Consider the following 15028-nt stretch of genomic DNA (forward strand, 5'->3'; position numbering starts at 1 on the left):
TTCACTGTTCTTAAACCAACAGGATCTTCAATTTTAATAACTTACACTACATACAGTATACTTGTATTGTATCTGAGTACTTACATGTCGGGCACTGTTTACTGGAGATGAAGAAATAAATTTTTTTAAAACTTTGTGGAATTTATATTCTAGTGTGTGGAAATAGAAGAGAGAAAGTATAACAAGTAAAATGTGTAACAAATCAGAACACAGTAAGTGTTGGGTAAAATATAAGGGTGGGAAGGATGCTTAGGGATTTTCAATGCTATAAAAGTGGATCAGTATAAAGCCCTCATGGATAAGGTAGCATTCAAATTCACCTACCCAGCACCTATACAGAACTATACCAAATCAGGGAGAAATTTCTGGCAGTACCAAATTCTGTAATAAAGGTCACTGAACAAGAAAGCAAGCCTGTATCATCATTTTCGCTAACAACCATTAAGTGAAAGGAAAGAATGCTGTAAATCTTCACCTTGTTCTTTATCCTAAAATACTTTGAACTTTTAAGAAGTGCCCAGGTCCTTAAGATGCTAAACATTCTAGCTCAAGTTTATGAAAAGTAAATCCATCTCCCTCACAAGTTTACTTTTTAATCCCTTAAATCTATGACAAATGTAATCCAGTTTAGAATGAGCGGATCAGTATTCACAGAAATGAACTGTGAATTTTGACTCTGAAAAAGAAATAATACATTCGTAACTAATAGAACATATGAACATAGGCCATGGTTTTTAAAATGCAAATGACCTTTATTATAAATGAGGGAAAAAAAAAAACACAAACTGCTCCTGTATCTATCAAGTGGGTCTTTCACCAAGTCCAGGGATTTAAGAAAATCACAAAAGCAGACTTAAAGTCTCCAGAATAATCACAGCAAAAAGTCACATTTGGGCACATGATTTTAAAACTAAATGACCAGTCTGTTGTCACAGTCAAATGTATTACTAAAAATACTTTGCAGAAAACCTAAAAACATCTAGCGCTCATGTATAATACTTTTCACATAGTTGTTTTGTACTTGCTAATTTTTTAGTATATTACAGCTGTTTGAAAGCCCTGGTAGCATACTCGTACACCTTTAATATGTCTTGACTAAGATTAATATTCTGAGTGTTATGATTAATTTGAGCTTCCCTTGTACCTCAGTTGGTAAAGAATCTGCCTACAATTCAGGAGACCCGGGCTTGATTCCTGGGTTGGGAAGATCCCCCAGAAGGAAATGGCAACCCATTCCAGTGTTCTTGCCTTGAGAATCCCAAAGACAAAGCAGCCTGGTGGGCTACAGTCCATGCGGTTCTAAGAGCTGGACACAACTTGGCAACTAAACCACCACCACGTGATTAATTTATTAGAGAGTAGCAAAATGTTCAGCTGCTACATAAAGGACTCTAGGTGCCAGGAGTCAATGGTTATGGTGCACTGCTTCTTTCTATTTTTCCCTCCTGTATGCTTTTTGGTTGTTAACCTTGAGACACTTCATTTATCTTCATTGCATGCCCTATTAAGCAGAACTGAGATGTATGCAATCAATACTGGAAATCTAATGCTTCAGGTTTCTGATGCTAATAATAGTCATTTGGTATTAAATACAGCATACTTTCACTGAAACCAGATAGGAAAACAGCGTATTTGGATGTTGTAATGTGTATGTATAAATGTGTGTAGGTATGTACTTAGGTACACAACAAGCACACTCCACGCTCAACACACTTATCAACTCCAGCGATAAGAACCTTATTAGAGACTGATTACACCCTAACAAACTAAGGTTATATAGATATGTTTTTAGTGAAAGAACCAGAATAGGCAATGTGAAAAACTAAAATCACCTGGCAACTTTACCAAGCTAAGTAAATTCTGACATAATTTTCAGAAACAGCTTTATGATCCTACCAAGATCTTTCTCCCTTAACTGGAATACAAATCCATACTTTAGCCTATAGTATAGTATTAGAGAAAGGGAAGAAAAGCTGTATCTGAAACTAATTCTATGTGATCTGAATTTGATGAGATTTAATCATTCATGAGACAAAAGTAAAAGCTTGAAAATGTGTTTATATGTTTTAATAAGTTATTAATAGTAAACGCCAGTACTCAACTACCACTACCTAAAAAACACCACATACAACAAAAAGGAATCTTTTCAATGTTATTAAAACTAATTCCCTAATTTATTTGTTTATTGTTCAAAATTTACATGTTATGATGTATTGCAGTTTTCTGATTACCACAGTATTTGAATGCTATTTTTAATGTTATTTTAAAATATGTAGTATGCACTGTAAGAAACTGTCCTCAAAAGAAGTCCTTAACAGAAATGAATTAGGAAAGTTATTATTTGATTTACATAAACCATCCTCATATTGTGTTGTGACTAATTCTATACTATCTTTCAATAAGAAAGCTTTAGTACTTTCTCAGATCAGTCACTGTTATTTTTAAGTACTGCACAATGTATCTGCCTTGTTTTCCTTCAGGTAAGACTACCCGTGGCTCTGAAACAAGCCTTCACAGATCTGGTCACCAAGAGACAAGCAATGCTGCTTGGCAGAGCAGCAGCTATGACTATGCATATTGTAGACAACAACATTCAACAGAACTCTCACCATTCTTCTTTCTATCCAAACACCCATCTGATACCCTTTTCACAGCTTTTTCCACCTTGAGCCTTTCAAAGAAGTGACCTTATATAAGACTCTATATATGAAGTTTCTACTAATTAAGATTTTTGAAGCTGCCTTTTTTTTTTTTTTTTTTTAAGGGAAAAGAGCATTATGCACCTCCTACATGTAATTACTTTTAGGAGAGCAATTTCCGTGTTGAGTAAAGAGTGAAGCTCTCTTCAAATTTCAAGCTCTGCTTCATAAACTAGCTCAAGGCTAACACTGTTAAGGACCTACAAAAGTTATGCCTGGAGGTTAAATATTTATAGCCCATTACTCCATTTACTCAACAAAGCCTGGGTGACTATGTGAAAATCACTATATTCAAAGGAAAAATGAATGTCCAAGTGTTTAAAAAAAAAAGTGTATAAAGTTAATGATTCTAACAGTTCTGCTTTGAACTAAATTTTAAAATGCTATTCTTTGTGAATTATTTACATACTAGACAACAAAGAGTGAAAATCAGTTTTCCTGAAGTAACACTGTACATGTTATATGGCAGAACTCATATATAAGAGCAATTCTGGCTTTAGCTCTGACTTCACAGATGGAGAACTAAAGATGTTAAGAGATTTCTAAGAACTTTACAAGACTGTTTAGGGCTATGCACATCTATCTAGCTTCTGATATTATAAAAAGTGGAGAAATATCTGGCAGTAGAACTGCATAAACTATTAAGCAACATGCTGATCATTTTAATTATATTTGGCTTACTAGAAAAATCTCAAGCACTCAAAGTACCAAGGGTATATTGAACTATATCTTAAAAACTAGCCATGGTTAATCTACAAAGATGAAAAATGACATGTAGACCACAGTAGACTTTATGTACAGTTTTGATAAGGACTCACTTCACTTCATATTTAGGTATCATTTATCTCTAATCCTGAAAAAATCAAGTCCAGCATTTCAGGTAAATGTACTTTTATTTATCAACCTGGTAGTGACTTCTGGAAATCACTTTGATTAATAGTCTCATGCTATTTTTCCTGTTTCAGAGGTGAAAAGTGTTAGTAAACCATCAGAATTAATTTAGACTCCAGGGAGAAAATTTTCTTTTTAAGCTAGGAAAAAACGAATCTAATTTCCTTGGCTTTTAAAAAATAAATCTGTAACCCGTCTAAGCAATTACAAGTGTCCAACTATTTGTGATCCCATGGACCATGGCCCACTCAGCTTCTCATCCATGGAATTCTCCAGGCATGAATACTGGAGTGGGTTGCCATTCCTTTCCTTCTCCAGGGGATCTTCTCTACCCAGGGATGGAACCCAGGTTCTCTCGAACTGCAGGCAGATTCTTTACCGTCAGAGCCGCAGGGAAGCCCCTAATTGTTTAAGCATATGCATATATGTCAGCTTCCTCTAACCTCAAGAAGGATTGGTTTTAATCCCCCTTGGTGCAAAACCTCAAGGGGGATTGGTTTTAATCCTGCTTTTCAAATCTGTGACCCTCCAAGAGGAATTCATTCATTGTAAGTTTTCGTGCATATTACATAATTAAGTGTTCTGCCAAAAACTATGGCGACTATAGTGTAAAGCAGCCAAGAACCCTTTCTCTCAAAGGGCTCACAAACTCACCAAAGAGCTAGGCAAGTATAAACTAATCCCTACCATCAGTTTACATATAAATTCCCTCCAAACAAGTATTTAGTTAATAATCATTTCAAACCATAAACTGTTTCGAAACAATAGAAAAACAATGAATTATGGAAAAAAGGAAAGCAAGAGCTGGCTATTTATGGTAACCTTTCTATTGATGCAGACTTGATTAATAAAATAACAAAATCAGTATTTTTACAAGACTTTGGCTACAATACTTCCTTCAAGTAAATGAACTTTTATAAACCAAAACTACTGATGAGGAACAACAAATTTTAGTAATCATCAATCAAGCTAAACTTTCAAAACTTTCTTCACAAAGAGATAATGCTATTAATATTCAGAGTGACGAAGACTATGCTTTACTGTTATTTCTTGCCCAGGGAAAATGTTCTACTAGTATGTAAATTTAAATTCTCCAGAGGTCAGTTTAGTCAGCTGCAAAAAATGAAGGAGTTAGTACTGCCTCCATGGTGTGTGTGTTAAGTCACTCAGTAGTGTCCAATTCTCTGCGACCCCATGGATTGTAGACCGCCAGGCTCCTCTGTCCATGGGATTATCCAGGCAACAGTACTGGAGTGGGTAGTCATTCTCTTCTCCAGGAGATCTTCTGGACCTAGGGATGGAATCCATGTCTTCTACACTGTAGGCGGACTGCTTATGCCTAAGATACCAGGGATGCCTCCATGGTAAAAGTCTGCTAAATGTGAATTCCCCTAAAACAGGAGAATTTAAATTTATGAGTGATACACTACATCCACACAACATAATAAATTCTCTAGTAACAAATAATTCTCAAAAATTTGAATTAAACTTAGTTTCAAAGTTGCTATTTCTTGATATTTACCTTTGCTTCTTTTGGGCAGTACTCAAAACTAAGGGATCTGGACACAGGATAAAAGAGAAGACCAGACCAAGTGGGGTGCAATTTCAAATATGTATTAGTAGATGTAGTCATATTTTTCATTAAATAGTGGTGTCGTTTTGTCGTGGCTTTCAGAGATATTTAGAAAATGCCTATAATAATTAAGAATTTATGATGTCCAAGATATGACAACAAAAAGCACAAGCAAAGAAAAAGATGAATTGGAAATTGTCAAAATTAAAAACTGTTGTGCCAAGAAGTGAAGACAATTCATAGAAGAAAATTTCATAAATCATATATATCTGTTAAGAAACTTGTATCTAGAATAACAAAGAACTATTACAACTCAATAATAAGACAAATAACCCAATTTAAAAATGGGCAAAGGATCTGAACAGACACTTCTTCCAAGATATACAAATGGTCAATAAGTACACAAAAAGATGCTTGACAGCATTAGTCGTTAGGGAAATGCAAGTCTACACCACAACGAGATACTACTTCTTACCCACCTAAATGGCTACAGTGAAAAATAAAAACAAGTGTTGAGGATACAGAGAAATCTGAACCCTTATACACTACCAGTGGGAATGTAAAAGGGTACCACTCTTAAGACTGGCAGTTCCTCTAAATGGTTAAACAGTTACCATATAGGCCAGCAATTCCACTCCTAGGTATAAACCCAAGAGAAACGACAAGATGTGTTATAAATGAATGTTCATGGCAGCATTATTCACAATGGCCCAAAGGTCCAAATGTCCATGAATTCATGAATACTGCATATCTATAAAATGGAATATTACTTAGCAACAGAAAGTAATGAAGTCCTGATAAATTCAACATGGGTAAACCCTAACAGTTTTACTGTGTTAAGTAAAAGAAGCTCATCACAACGGAATCCATTTATATGCAATGTTCAGAACAGGCTTCCCTAATGGTTTAGCAGGTAAAGAATCCACCTGCAATGCAAGAGACACAGGAAAGGTGAGTTCGATCCCTGGGTTGGGAAGATCCCCCTGGAAAAGGAAATGGCAACCCACTCTGGTATTTTTGCCTGGGAAATCCCATGGACAGAGCACCCTGGCAGGCTACAGTTCACGGGGCCACAAGGAGTCGAACATGACTAAGCCCTGGAAGAATTCAGCACTGGAGACAAAAAGCGGCCACGGGGACTTCAGCAGTTGCCTGGGACGGGTGGTGTGGAGCCCGGTCACCTACACTCTAGCTTGTTCTCACACACCAGCCCTCTGTTTATGTTGTTCCTCCTCTTACATGACATTTAAAGCTTCCCTCTTCACACTTAGGGCTCCTCATACTGTGGATTTACATTTAACACGACACTTTCACCACCTCAAGAAAGGTGAATGTCAAGTTCATTCTGCTCCCAGTCTTCATTTTTCTTATCCATGCCACTTGCCCACAATATAGTGCCTTCGTTTTTACCTCCCAAGTTCTTCTGTATGCAATTTGAGAGCTATCTTTCTCACAAAAGTTTCCTCACTGAACACCTTTTCTTCTAAACTCAACAGTCCTTCAAGACAGTGAAAACTGACATTCTGCCACATACAGACCGTTTTTCCTTATACTCACTTCTGTCATCTCCATTATACTGTAAATTCCTTGAGGGCAGTAAAGCCACATACTCAGGCTTCTATAGCAACTAGAACAATGGTTTATTTAATCTCTCTAAAAATACCTGATTAAATTTTCTTATGACTATTTCACCAACTATGAGAAAGATGATGGTCAATAAATGTTCGCTGAATAAATGACTAGATAGATAAATGGCAGTAACTGCAAACAATAAGTATTTTAAGAATATGATGCCCGTTTAAGAGTACAGAGTTCAGAACAAGCAATAAATTTCAATTCAATGATGACAAACAAGGTATGCATGAATCTCCTACTGCCAATGGCTTACACAAAAAGGGATAACCACCTCAAAATTGTTACTCAGCTTTGTTTAGACTACAAACATTTTTAGTTACATCTATACTGTCATACTCTTGCCTGGAGAATCCCATGGACAGAGGAGCCTGGTGGGCTACAGTCCATAGGGTCACGATAAGTCAGACACGACTGAAGCAAATTAACACAGATACTGTCATATAATAATAACCAGAAATTCAAACCCAGATAACCAGTTCATTAGAGAAAGACTTAAAATTAAAGAAAGAAATCTTAGTTTCCAAGATATACTAATCTTTGGTAAAGACATTTTCTAATACCATGGGTATAAACTCTCAGACCCATCCTCCACTCAGACAGACACCAAGGCCATTACTTAGCTATTTTAACTTCTCACTTAATTCTCTTCCCCAAATAAATGTATTTACTTTTCTCCTTTAGGAAAAACCTTGGCATCAATGCCTCAGACCTCTTACTCTCTAAACCTTGAGGAGTGATAGATTATTCAGAGACTCTAGATAAATCCAACCAGGAAGAATTTGTTCAGACAGCCCATTTCACTTATGGTAAACTAAATTTTAATAATCTTACCTCAACCCTGAGGAAAAGCAACTCAGGTATTTAAAAGTTTAACAAGCAGTACTATTCTTAAGCTGTGATTCATGTAATTGATTAAATACATAAAGGTAATTTTTCATCACTGGTTATGTAAAATACTGTCTTCTACTTATCTTCTGGAATTAACACCAGAAATCTTTGCCCATCTTCTTACTGGTAACAGAGGAGACATGTAAGCAAAACTAGGTGAAACAACGAAACATATTTGTACAGGATCAGGACTGGCAGAGCTAAGAAAAGAGAAAAATGCAAAGCAAAACAGAACACAAGACAGAGTTTGTATATACTAAGTGAGCATACTGAGTCAGAAGAGAAACAAATGTTTCAAATATGTCTCAAAAATCTACATTTACAGATTTGATAGTGTAAATTTAGAACCACACTTTCTTCTTATAACTTCAAAAAGTTGACCAAGACTAACCACATATAATGACTGAGTTAGCATATTTATTAAATTGGCAGAGGAAAACAAGTAACCATTTTCACAGTATCAGTTTGTTGTTTTAGTTCATGATCTTTACCTCCAACCCAAAAGGCAATTCATTGATACAATGAGACTGTGAGGAATCATTTAATTCCCTTGTAGCCCCCAGATATGTTCCAGAGGAAAACTTTCCTGTCTTTACAGATTTCAGTTATCCACTCCCGACCCCTACTAATCTATAAGTGCTTTGTAAACATTTTAGTCACTGAGTGGGTAAAAATAGCATGTTTAGTATTTTATATAAAATATTAGTAAATCCTCAAAATAACCGTAAGACAATATTCTTATATTAAAAGCTTTAATATATCTGCCAAGTTAAGCATACAAAGAATGGATCACCAAAACAGCTTCATTTAATGATTTGTTTCTTTGAAAGATAAGGGAGTTTTTTGAGTCCCTGCTGCTAGATTATTAGTTATCATTTTCTAAGTTTAATCAACTTAAAGACCTTATAGCATGTGTATTTTAAAGATAAATATACTAACAGATGTATATTTAAAATATATTAATAGTTAAATGCTGCTCAGAAGGTCGAAAAAAAGAAAAAGAGAGCATCGAAACTTTTCTTTTGTGCTCTAGTTGGAAGGAGTTATTACTTGGGCCAAGTAGTAACTTGGCCAAGGACTTCCACAGTAAAAGAAAAAAAAATTTATCTAAGAAGTAAAGTCTCAGTAGACAATCATATAGGTGAAACTATTTAGGTATCAAATATAAAACTCACTGATAACTACACTAAGAAATATTAGAAAATCATAAAAAAAATAAGTTAATGAGTGTGTAAAAAAATTAACTCAGAGAAAGCTAGCACAGTAATCAAGATTACTGGGTAATTGCATTCCGTGAGAATGGTCTACTTAAAAAAAGGTTTGGACTACATAAGATATTCTTTCTCATTTAAAGAGAAAACTATAGACTTTTATTGGCTGAAATAATAAAAGAGAGGCTGTTTAGGGCTATAAGAACCACAACAAAGGAGTTAAATACAGACTAAATTTACTTTGAGAGTTAACTCTTAAACAGCTTGCTTCCCTATTCATGTACATCTCAAACATTTTACTAAAACTTAAAAAAAAAACTGAAACTGAAGATAATTGAGGGAGTTTAAATAACTTCCTATCACAAACTGCTCTCATTCAAATGAAATCTTTCATTTAAAGAAATAAAGGCATAATGACAAATTTCCTTACTTGAAAAAGCCATGAGAGCTAAAAATAAAATCAACACACCAACTGGTCAAGAAACAAAGGTATATTCAGATGATGAAGTGCCTGATAATGAAAAGAATGAAGGTCTTTATGTACTGACACAACCCAAATGCTAAGCCATGTTAAGTGAAAACTGGAAGATATAGGAGTGTACACAGTATACTACCATTCGTATATAAAGGGGGATGGGGCAGAGAGCACATACATACTGGTTTGTATATGGATAGAGTACCTCTGAAAAGACAAAAGAGAAATTGGTAACACTTGGGTGACTGGAGGGTGGGGGCAAAAAACATGACCTTCTGCTGCATTACATTTTATGTGTTTTGAATTATGGACTATCTAAAAGAATTACTTATTAAAAAATAAAATTGGAAATACAAAAATATAATCCTCTTTTCTTCCATCTTCATCAAGTGTGATCTCTCTTTCCTTTTGACTGCTTTCTTATGGCATATATTCTGCCTTATTAGTCATCATGTCCCCAATAGTTCCTTGAGGGTAGAGAGATATGACAGTGTAATCCATCTTTGGATTTGCTGCAGCTTCTGGCCTAGTGAATTAGAACACAGTAACAATAATGATGAATAATTTAAAACATAATAGGAAACATTTGTTGACCACTTGTGACATGCCTAGAGTTTAATATGTACTAACTCATTTAATTCCCACATGTGTGAGTTAGATACTGTATACTTAAGATCAAGGAAAATAAGAAGTATAGAGAAGAAATCTTCCCAAGGTTCCACAGCTACAAGTTAAAATAAAACTCAAAAATAAACTGAATCCCCAAGGAAGTATTTTATAATTACCTGACAACACTAAAAGTAGCTGGCATTCTAACAGATAAAGAAACAAAGACTGAGAAAGATCAAGAAACTTCTTGTAGGTCACAAAATTCCTTGAGGGTAGGCACAGGATAATAGTGGCAACAGCAGGATTCAAACTGGCCCATGATTCCCAAACCCAACGCTTTCCATTAACTAGATTCTCTACCACAGTGAATGCTATTATTTGAAGTACCATAAAGTGTGTCTCAAGTGATAATGTAGAAATGTGTTCATACCTGAGTAAAAAGAAAAAAAATCCTTTCATTTTCTTTTTCCCATTCTCTGACTACTATATCCTTAAACTCAGATTCGAGCTCTAACTAGTCAATAAAGAAGCCATCACTTGAAGTGACACTATGTATCAAGAAAGATATGCTTGTAAGATTATGTCACAGGCTGGCTATAAACAAGTCCACAGGACCATGCCTGACAAGACATTTATAGAATAAATGAAATTACAAATTTCACTGATAAACTGTAAATGTTAAGATTACAAGAATTTTTTTCTACTGTGTAAATAAAGGAAAAGAATTTTTAAAATGACGTAAAGCAAGGGATATATACCTGGTTTTACTGTAGTCATATTATATCCCCCAAAATAAAACTCAGTGCCTTAGAATGAAAAATAAAGGTACGTCTCTATGAAGAAACAAAAATGTCTATTAATCAGATCTAATCATGAAAATGAATTTCAGAAAGCAGAAAAAGGAGCCATTTTATGAATAAGTTTCCTTAGGCTCTTATGTGGGGGAGAAAAAAAAAATGATTCAAAAGGAGTTACACAGGAGTTTTATATTCCATAAGAAATGCTTTTTAATAGTCTTCAGTTAATGTCTATCAAAGACTCACTGGCTTTCTGAATACACATTCATTAAAAAAAGGCTCAAGCAGATTTAACTGTAATTTCTGCTGATCCCTGGGAGGGGTTAGAAGTATAACTTAGTAACATGTTACAAATGAATATTCAAATATTAATGATTACAAAAGTTTACAAAGTTTCACCTGAGACTGGTAAGAATTAGATTATGAATTTATAATTAAAAAATTAAAAAGACCTTTTGAATAAAAGAAAAAAACTATCATAACTTTAAAAAAAAATCAACAAAGGAAGAGTCATTGTCAGATAGTATCTGTAAGGGAAAAGAATTCTATTCAACTTACGCTGGTCTGCAGAAAATCCTTAAGGAAAAACAGTAATCTATGGCAACATCAAGACCATAATTTCCTCAGTGTTTGGAAATAAAATCATCTTCCCAACTCTTAACGGAAAAATACTCTTTAGTTCATCTTCTTAATTAAATTTCTTGGCAATGAAAAATGGCTAACGTGTATTTGTTTTTTTTTTTTTAATACTAGTAATACAGTAAGGAGGTTTTGGGAAAGTGACTTGGATAAAGAAAATCAGAAGACAGTGTTTCTACTATTTATTCCTAACAAGAAACCTTGTATCAATCACCATTCTATCATACCATGAGACAGGGAAGTATTTTAAAAACAATCTTTTGCATCACCTTAAAGTAACCGTTTTGGCTTTATTTTTAAATCAGGAAATGAATGTAAAAGATTTCAACAACTGGCAACCAAAAGTATTTTATACTAAACCTTTACAAGGCAGAACTGATGAAAGCTAACGCTTGCATGAAATTTTAACTTCTGAAGAAGGTAAGACAAACTTAAATAGGTCACATCCCATGGTCCTTTAAAAATTGTCTTTTAATTTTTGATGTGTCAATGATTTTTCTGCTGTCCCTTTTCCCCAACAGGAAAAGAAAAAATAAACTTTGTGACTTAAATTATTGTGAGTCTGGGGCTAGGGTTGCCTACTACGGGCGAGGAAAATAATGGATACTTTTAAATCGCTATTTTTAGATTTAGGGTTAACCAATCTCGTATTTAAGAAAGATGTGAGAAATATGGTCGGGGTGCGAGGGGAGAGCCAAAGGACCCAACACCACGGCTGCCCCCGCCAAGGTGATGTGAAACAAAAGTACGTCGCTAATACTCGTTTCAACGAAGTGTTTCAGAATGATCGCTCTCAAGTGATTACCTTATTGAAAAAGGTTAAAACCGAAACTCTTTTCAAACATCAGCTTCCCTTTTACAAGATCCCAATAGGTTTTTTTTTTTTAATTACAAATATATTTTTCCTAGCACCCCTTTCCTCCCCCAAAGAATGCATTTCCATGACTACTGATTTAGAAGAAAAAAAAAAAAGAGGGTGAGGGAAAGAGTCAAAAAATTATTTTAAAAAGCGCGAGTTCTCATTACCTCATGTAAGCAGAAAAGCACAGAAAACAGCATTTTCCCAATGGAGCGGGAGCGGGGGGAAAGGGCGTGAATAAAATACAGGACGAGAGGAAAACCTTGGGTTTCGAACTTTATTGCACAAAGAGAGGAGAGGAGAGTAGGTCAGACGGAGCACCGCTTCCCCTCGCTAGGCGGGCATGGCAGACACGGAGGCTACCAGGAAGGCAGGCACCTTCACCTCCTCTGCCCTCAACAGTCGCCTTCTTCCTCCTCCACCCCCCGCGGGCACCCCGGCGGCGCTACCCCGACGGACTGCGGGCCGGGTCGGGGGGCGACGTTGTCGGCGGGGGCCGGGCAGGCGGCGCAGGGGGTAGAGCCGGCCGGGCCGGCGGGCGGCCTCCCCCGGGGCGGCTCCGGGCTCCCGGCTCCGCGCCCGGCCCGGCCCGGCCCGGCGGCGGCGGGAACGCGGGCGCCAGCTCGCCGCGGCCGGCCGCCCGCCCGCACACACCCCCGGCCGCCGGCTCCCACCCCGCCCGCCGCCCCGCCGCCCCCCGCCATGAGCGCCGCCGCTGGCTGCAGGCAGAGTCGCTGCCGCCCCGGCCGCCGCTGGCTCCAGTCCGCCGCCATTATTCTTTGTTCGCTGCGAGCGGCGGCGATGGTGTGGGGCTCGGGCGGAGGCTCCATCTTTACCGCGGCCCCTCCTGCGAGGGGAAGGCCCCGAGCGCGGGTGTCCGGCGCCTCCCCGTCCCCCCTCCGTCCCCCCGGCTCTCTCCGGCTCCTGCCTCCTCCTCCTGCTCCTCTTACCGGTGGTACAAGCTCCTCCGTCACTGCTTTCGTTCGCGGCCCGGATCTCGCTGGAGTTTTATTCTCTCCCCCACGTAACACACCGCGTCAAACTACACCTCCGCCGCGTCACTCACCAACACTCCGCTTCTCCCAGCCGCCCGGGCCACAGGCAGCAGCAGCCGCCGCCGACTGAGGACTCGCAGCCAGGGAGCCAGCCAGCGCCGCCCAGTGCCGAGTGCGCAGCGGCCGCGCACGGAAACAGCCGAGCTCGGTCGGGAGGAGCTCGAGCTGCCCCGCCCTCCGCGCTGAAGGCGGAAGTTGCCGAAGACCTTCGAGTTCCTTCGGGCGCGGCGGAGGGGTTCCTCCGGGAGAGGGAAAGCGGCGGTGGGCTGGGACCTGGGGGTGGGGAGGTGGGGGGCTATAAGCACCCTCGCTGCTCTTGCCACGTATCGACGGTTTAAAACCGGCGGCGGAAATTTGCAGGAAGAGTTGGGGTTTGTGTGTGGCGTGGTGGGGAATTCCCGAGGGGTGTGGACGGTTCGATGGAAACCCCCGGTGCGGGCTGCCCTTGCGGCTGTAAGCGGCGGGCTCTAGGGCGGCTGCAGCGTCACGGGCCTGGGCCGCAGAGCGCCGCCCGCCCCGGGAACTTTCAAAAGCTGCCGGGACCAGAAAGACGCGCCACCGGGTCGGGGCCCCGGCTGAGCGCGGAAGCCCTGCGGAGCCGGGGAGGAAGGCTTGCTGCAGCTCTGCGGTTTCCCGAGGCCTGGGCGGGACGCTGGGACGCTAGGCCTCGGCGCGGCGCCGGCGCGGCCCGGGGGCGTCGTGGGCCACTGTGGGAAGGGTTTTCCGCCTTTTTGGGCAGGCCGGGAGGCTTCGCTCCGAGAATCCGCAGAGAAACCTGGCGGCCGCCGGTGGGACCATTCAGTTTCGGGGGACGGAGGCCTTGGGATTCCGGGTAGCTGGCGGAGTTTAGCCGGGCAGCGAGGACGGCCAGATCCGTGGGGCACACCTTGGGCCTCCGAGCCCTGCCCTGCCCTGACCGAGGTTGCTTTTTTGCACTTTAGAAATGTCTTCCCCTAATCGCCCCCTATCTGCCCGCCTTTTGGGGGGTGGGGGTGGGGGAACCATCCTGTATTGCTTTCTTTTTCACAGCCAGTTTTCTACTGCAGCCGCTGCCCCCTTTTCTTCATCTACTTCCCCATCCGAACCCTCAGTGCGACATCCGTTGCCTGGAAGCAGCTGGTCTTGCCCCCTCAGAGGTCACCCGAGAGTCAATGCTGACTTTATCATTATCCGTTTTATTTAACTCGGCAGTGCTCTCTCCCGGGCTTTCAGGTCTGTTGTAATTCACTTTCAGTCGCTTAAAGCTCTGTAGAAGGAAATGGCAAGCCACTCCAATATTCTTGCCTGGAGAATCCCATGGAGAGAGGAGCCTGGCGGGCAACGAGTCCATGGGCTTGCCAAGAGTCGGACGCGAGTGAAGCAACTTAGCAGGCACACTTACCGCAAATGTGTCTTATGAAGCGGAGAGGGTCCAAGTCAGCTCCGCCCCATACTGACTTCCTGTTGAAAGAGTTCCCTCGTCCCGTGCTCTAGCCTAGTACTGTAGATCTCCTCCTGCTTTCTCTTTCGGCTGAAGAATAACCTCCTTTCCTTCCGTTATTTTCAACTTTCTTCCGCTACCGGCGTTTCTGTCTAGTATTTGAACAGCCTTAAGCCTCTCTCCCCTGGAAAAGGAAATGGCAGTCCGCTGCAGTACTCTTGCCTGGATAATCCCATGGACAGAAAACCCGGCAGGCTACAGCCCATGGGGTCACAAG

At 39.9% G+C, this 15028-nt stretch overlaps 1 protein-coding gene across 4 annotated transcripts in view; it reads right to left on the reverse strand.

Moving 5' to 3' along the window:
- The window catches only part of CREB1 (cAMP responsive element binding protein 1), a 54623-nt gene extending 39929 nt beyond the window's left edge, over positions 1 to 14694 (reverse strand). For 2 of the 4 annotated variants that reach the window (XM_065930709.1, XM_065930706.1), the window contains exon 1: positions 13227 to 14693. The gene's annotated coding sequence lies outside the window, so the exon portion shown is untranslated. Of the gene's footprint in view, positions 1 to 13226 lie in introns of all 4 variants that reach the window. The other 2 variants (XM_065930708.1, XM_065930707.1) reach the window with 2 other exon arrangements.
- Positions 14695 to 15028: the final 334 nt, after the last annotated feature.

This window comes from Muntiacus reevesi, chromosome 3, assembly GCF_963930625.1.
Source record: "Muntiacus reevesi chromosome 3, mMunRee1.1, whole genome shotgun sequence".
Taxonomy (NCBI): Eukaryota; Metazoa; Chordata; class Mammalia; order Artiodactyla; family Cervidae; genus Muntiacus; species Muntiacus reevesi.